We start from the raw sequence: 6,198 nt of genomic DNA on the forward strand, positions 1-6,198 counted from the left end.
AGTGTTTCATACTCATTGAGTTACTCTGAAATTCAGTGACTGCTCTGCAAAGGCAGCGGCATTCTGCACCCAGCACGATTCCACAAAGAGCGATGAGATGAATGACCAATCAATTTGTTTCTGGCGATGCTGGTCGAGGGAGAAATGTTTGGAAACACTGGGATAACCTTCAAATAGTGCTGGAATATCCACCTGAACCAGTAAAACAAGCATACACGGCCTCAGTGCAACACATCATCCAAAGGACGGCACCTCTTACAATGCAGCACTCCCTCAAGTACTGGACTGAAATATTAGCCGAGGTTTGCGCTTAATTCCAAGGATTAGATGACTCTACAGATGCAACAATTTATTCCCAGCAAAACATTTTAACCTGGTCCATTTTAGAGTAAAAAAGACTGCAATAAATTATAATCTTCCTCATAGATTAATGTATTGTTTAAAATGTACACTGGACATTAAGCACCTTGTGAAATGTCAACCACAGAAATATAGCAGAGTCAAAACACAAAAAGCAAGCAGTAAAGAAAAAAGGCACAAAAGTATGAAAGTAATTATACTTTTACAGGTCACAGCTCAGCCTGTGCTGTAGGGAAAGTGATTTGTTGCAGCAAGTGATGCTATTACTCATATCCCAGCACGTTTATTACTACAGGAGCTATTTGATGCAAAATTGATCGTCTCTCAACAATGGTAAAGTTTGCCAGATGTCAGGCTGCACCAAATCATTTGCCAAACAGAAATTCACTTCACTTTCAGACTCATTAATCAGTAACACATCATAGATTCAAGGTCTTAACAAAGCAGGAGCACTTAATACCAGAATGAATTAATTCTAAATGATGCCTCATCAAGGGCGTACAACATTACAGTTCAGTGTAAAATAGTCTCACAACATTGTGGGAACCACTTCTTCTCAACCCCAAAACACACAATCGCAAACATTTCATCGTAATCGTGAGACTGACATTACTGCCACAGGTAAGTAGGTTAATTGCAACACCTTGTTGCCAAATTAAATAAATCTGAATTTTTGACCTCTCAGATTTACAACTAATGCACAATCACGAGTTCACCAATACTTAAACATATTTATTAAATATTCAAATAATTTTCTTCCCTTCTCTGCAGGACCAAAGCAAAATATTTCATTCAAAGCAAACAGGTTACAAAGTCCTGGAAGAGTACAAGTTATTTCATGTCTTCTTAATGCTATATATTATTTTTATTAAGTGTAGTTTTTTTTTTGGTTGCAATCTAGGACAACTCAAGCCTCCTGGGAATCTCATACTTTTTAGGGGACTCTGTAGTTTCCTCTTCCGATCACTTTTGTACCGAGTCACACAACAAAACCAATTTGCATCTATGCAAGAGTTACAATCTAACAAATGCTTGAGAGGGTTAATTCAAACCTGACTGGGGAAAGTGTCCTGTTTAACCAGCTGTGCTATGTCCCCACACTCGACTCCAGAGACTTGAGCACATAATCTGACACTCCTGTGCAGTACCGAGGGAGTGCTGCACTGTCAGAGGTGCAGTCCTTTGGAAACAGTGTCGGAGGTCCCATCTGCCTATTCTGATCAGTGGCAGAGTTGGGTTTGACCGACGGGGGGGTGCGGGGGATGAGGGGGTCAAACTCAAGATTCGGCCCAATAGGCAAGAAGGGGACTGAATTGGGAACTGGGCGACATTAACATACCTTGTCCGAAACCCGAGGTGGGAAGTGTACGGACTTGTACGGGGGAACCTGGACGGTAAAGATGGGCGCTAGAGAGTCCTGGAGGTGAAGTGGGAGGCGGGTTCTCCAAAGCGGCATTGGCCGACCTCAAAACGATTGGGTGGGGATGAGATCATCACAGCCCCCCACCACACTCACTCCTTCTGATGGATGTAACAGAATCCTCCCTCGCACCATTGGGGGCAATCGGGGGGAGGAGAACCCAGCTGTGGCTCAGTGGGTAGCACCCTCGATTCAGTCAGATGGCTGTGGGTTCGAGTCCCACTCCAGAGACGTGAGCAGAAAAATCTAGGCTGACAGCACTGCACTGTCGGAGGTGCCGTCTTTCGGATGAGACGTTAAACCGAGGCCTCGTCTGCTCTCGGGTGGACGTAAAAGATCCCACGGCCACTATTGGAAGAGGAGCAGGGGAGTTCTTCCCGGCGTCCTGGGCCAATATTTATCCCTCAACCAACATCACTAAAAAACAGATCGTCTTGGTCATTATCACATTGCTGTCTGTGGGAGCTTGCTGTGCACAAATTGGCATTTTGTACATTACAACAGTGACAACACTTAAAAAAAAGCTATTAATTGGCTGCAAAGCACTTTGGGAGGTCCTAAGGTGGTGAAAGACTCTGTAGTCTTATTTTGAGACTGTGACCCCTGGTTCTAGATTCTCCCATGAGGGGAAACATCCTCCCTACATCTACCCTGTCAAGCCCCCTCAGCATCTTATACGTTTCAATAAGATCACCTTTCATTCTTCTAAACTCCAGCCATGGCTCAGTGTCAGAAGCCTCTGAGTCAGAAGGTTGTGGGTTCAAATCCCCACTCCAGGGACTTGAGCACATAAAGCTGACACATCAGTGCAGTGCTGAGGGAGCGCTGCACTGTCGGAGGTGCCGTCTTTCGGATGAGACGTTAAACCGAGGCCTCGACTGCTCTCTCGGGTGGACGTAAAAGATCCCGCGGCACTAATTTGGAAGAAGAGCAGGGGAGTTCTCCCCCAGTGTCCTGGGGCCAATATTTATCCCTCAACCAACATAGCAAAATAAAAGATTATCCTGTCATTATCACGTTGCTGTTTGTGGGAGCTTGCTGTGCGCAAATTGGCTGCCGCATTACAAGAGTGACTACACTCCAAAAAGTACTTCATTGGCTGTAAAGCCCTTTGAGACGTCTGCTGATCGTGAAAGGCGCTATATAAACGCAAGTCTTTCTTTTCTTTCAATGAGTATAGGCCCAACCTTTCTTCATAACACAACCCCCCCCTCATCCCGGGGAATCAACCTAGGTTTTCACCGCTCCCTTTTTTTGGAGGAGGGGTCGTGAAGCGGTTTTTTAGAAAGGCAAGCTGCTGCTGTCAGTCTTTCACAGGGCCCTCGGGCTCTGGGCTCCTTACCGTGCCGAGACGCCGTTCGCTCTCGGACGCCTGCGGACGGTTGGACTCGCCGGTTTCCGGACGCGCTTTCCTTTCTTCCGATTGGTGCGTTCGAATCGCCTCAGCCGTTCGTCCCCGCCTCCCATTGGCTACTCTGCTGACCCCCCCTCCTGACCCCTCCCACACCGGGGGTCAACCGTCGGCCGTTCGCTTCCGGGTTACGCCGGCTGCTGGATCACCATGGCAACCGACAAGCCCAACTACTTTCGCGACTCCTGTCACCTGGCTTTTCTCCACAAAACCCCCCGTAAAAAAACATGAACAACACTTGACCTGAGATGTGGCAAAGAGCCCATGATAGTGCAGGTTAGGTTGATTTGGCTATGATAAATTGACCCTTAGTGTTAGGGGATTAAATACGTGGGGTTAAGGGGATAGGGTGGGATATGTGTTGGTGCAGGCTCGATGGGCCGAAATGGCCTCTATCTGCACTGTAGATTCTGTGATTCTGTGATAGCGCCTTTCACCACCTCAGGACGTCCCCAAAGCGCTTCACACCCAATGAACTACTTTTTGAAGTGTAGTCACTGTTGTAATGTAGGAAACGCGGCAGCTGATTTGGGCACAGCAAGCTCCCACAAACAGCAATGCAATAATGACCAGATAATCTGTTTTTAAGTGATGTAGATTGAGGGATAAATATTGGCCCCAGGACACCGGGGATAACTCCCCTGCTCTTCTTCGAAATAGTGCCGCGGGAACTTTTACGTCCACCTGAGAGAGCAGGTGCAGCCTCGGTTTAACATTTCATCCAAAAGACGGCCCCTCTGACAGTGCAGCGTGCCACTGGAGTGTGAGCCTTGAACCCACAACCTTCTGACTCAGAGGCGAGAGTGCTACCCACTGAGCCACGGGGAGTGAAAGAAAAGAAAAAGTGTTTTGCTTTTGCTTTAGTGTTCAATTCACTGCCACTTCTCTTCCAGGAATACCCACCTTGAAGAACTTCTGCTCTTATCTGCGACAGGATTCCCGTTTGACTTTTGCCTTGTTCGCCTTTGTTGCTTTCTACTTACATCTCCAACTTCTTCCAGTCCTGATGAAAAGTCATTGCCCTGAAACATTTACTCTGTTTGGCTCTCCACAGATGCTGCCTGAGCTGCCGAGTGTTTCCAGCATTTTCTTTTTTTTTAATTTAAAAAGAACAAACTTTAATTCTCCATCTCACTGCCACTCTGACCTCGGTCTCCTACACTGTTTCAATGAAGCTCAATGGAAGATTGAAAAAAGCACCTCATCTTTCGATTAGGCTCTTTCCAGCCTTAACATTGAATTCAACAATTCCAGATCATAACCACCATTCCCATTTTCTCATACATGAAGTGCTTGTAATGGTTCTGCTCTAACCATTTACATCTTCCCTAGACCCATCTTTTGTTGCTTTACTTATCCCATTATGACTGCCCTTTTTTCCTTGCACCATCATCCCTTTTGTCATTTAATCACTCCTGCCCTCCACCCTATCACAGAGCTTCCCCTTTGTTCTACCCCCTCCCCTTTTCCCTGGCTATGTACTTGCTTATAAACTGCTCAATCTCTTAACTTCTTCTAGTTCTGATGAAAGGTCCTCGACCTGAAACATTAACATTGTTTCTCTCTCCACAGATGATGCCTGACTTGCTAAGTGTTTCCAGCATTTTCTGGGGTTTTTTTTCAAAGAAATTACCTTTTTATAGATCCTTTCACCTCAGGATGTCCCAAAGCATTTCACAGCCTATGAATTACTTTTGAATTGTAGTCACTGTTACGTAAATGACAGGGCAGCCAATCTGTGCAGAGCAAGGTCCCACAGCTATGAGATAGAAGACCAGTTAAGCTTCGCCAGCACCTCCCAAACCTGCGACTTCCAGAAGGACAAGGGCAGCAGATGCAGGGGAATACCATCACCTCCAAGTTCCCTTCCAAGTCACACAGTCTCAACTTGGACATATATCGACATTACATCATCGTCACTGGGTCAAAATCCTGAAACTCCCTACCTAACAGCACTATGGGAGCAGCTTCACCACACGGACTGCAGCGATTTAAGAAGGTTCACCACCACCTTCTCAAGGGCAACTCGGGATGCTAGCTGTGCCAGTGTCGCCCACATCCCGAGAATTAATTTATAAAAAATCTGTTTTGGTGGTGTTGGTTGAGAGATGCATGTGAGCCAGGACACCGTAAGAACTCGCCTGCATTTCTTTGAAAAGTTGCCGTACGATCGTTTCATCCACCTGAACAGTAAAATGGGGCCTTAGTTTAATAACTCCTCTGAGACAGTGACGGTAGAATGATAATGCTTTTTAAAAAATGTATCTGCTTCAGTGATCCAACCATTCGAAACAACAACAATAACGGCTTGCATTTATATAGCACCTTTAACGTAGAAAAAAGTCCACAGGCGCTTCGCAGAGGCAAAATGGACGGCAAGCCAAAGAAGGTGATATTAAGAGGGGTAAGAAAAAGCTTGGTCAGAGGTGGGTTTCAAGGAGGAGGGGGAGCTGTGCTCTCTTGGAATGGGAAGGCACAAATTCAATTCCCTTCTGCTCAGTGAAGCCAAGCTGAGCATGGAAGGCACCAAGGCAGAGACTGCTATATTTTCTTGTGATGTTAGGTAGTGCAATGGGGATGCCATTGGTGTCACGCACCTCATAGGCCAGTTGTATAATCTTAGTTATAATCCCACCATGCCAGCTGGGGAATAAATCTGGAATAAAAAGCTAGTATCAGTAATGGTGACCATGAAACTATTGGATTGTCGTAAAAACCCATCTGGTTCACTAATGTCCTTTAAGGAAGGCAATCTGCCATCCTTACCTGGTCTGGCTTATATGTGACTCCAGACCCACAGCAATGTGGTTGACTCTTAACAGCCCTCTGTATTTGGCCTAGCAAGTCACTCAGTTGTACAAAACCGCTATGAGAAACAATAATAAGGATAAAACTGGACGGACCACTCGGCACCGGCTTTGGACACAACAACAGCACACCCAGCCCAGTCAACCCTGCAAAGTCTTCCTCACTAACATCTGGGGCCTTGGGCCAAAATTGGGAGAGC

General features: G+C 46.1%; 1 protein-coding gene across 4 annotated transcripts in view; it reads right to left on the minus strand.

The window, feature by feature from the left end:
- Positions 1-3,193, minus strand: part of odf2a (outer dense fiber of sperm tails 2a) — a 114,254-nt gene extending 111,061 nt beyond the window's left edge. For all 4 annotated transcript variants that reach the window (XR_015073324.1, XM_085965302.1, XM_085965300.1 and 1 more), the window contains exon 1: positions 3,123-3,193. The gene's annotated coding sequence lies outside the window, so the exon portion shown is untranslated. The remainder of the gene's footprint in view (positions 1-3,122) is intronic.
- Between the last annotated feature and the right edge of the window lie 3,005 nt (positions 3,194-6,198).

This window comes from Somniosus microcephalus, chromosome 23 (assembly GCF_052327205.1).
Source record: "Somniosus microcephalus isolate GS21.2 chromosome 23, FLI_Smic_1.0, whole genome shotgun sequence".
Taxonomy (NCBI): Eukaryota; Metazoa; Chordata; class Chondrichthyes; order Squaliformes; family Somniosidae; genus Somniosus; species Somniosus microcephalus.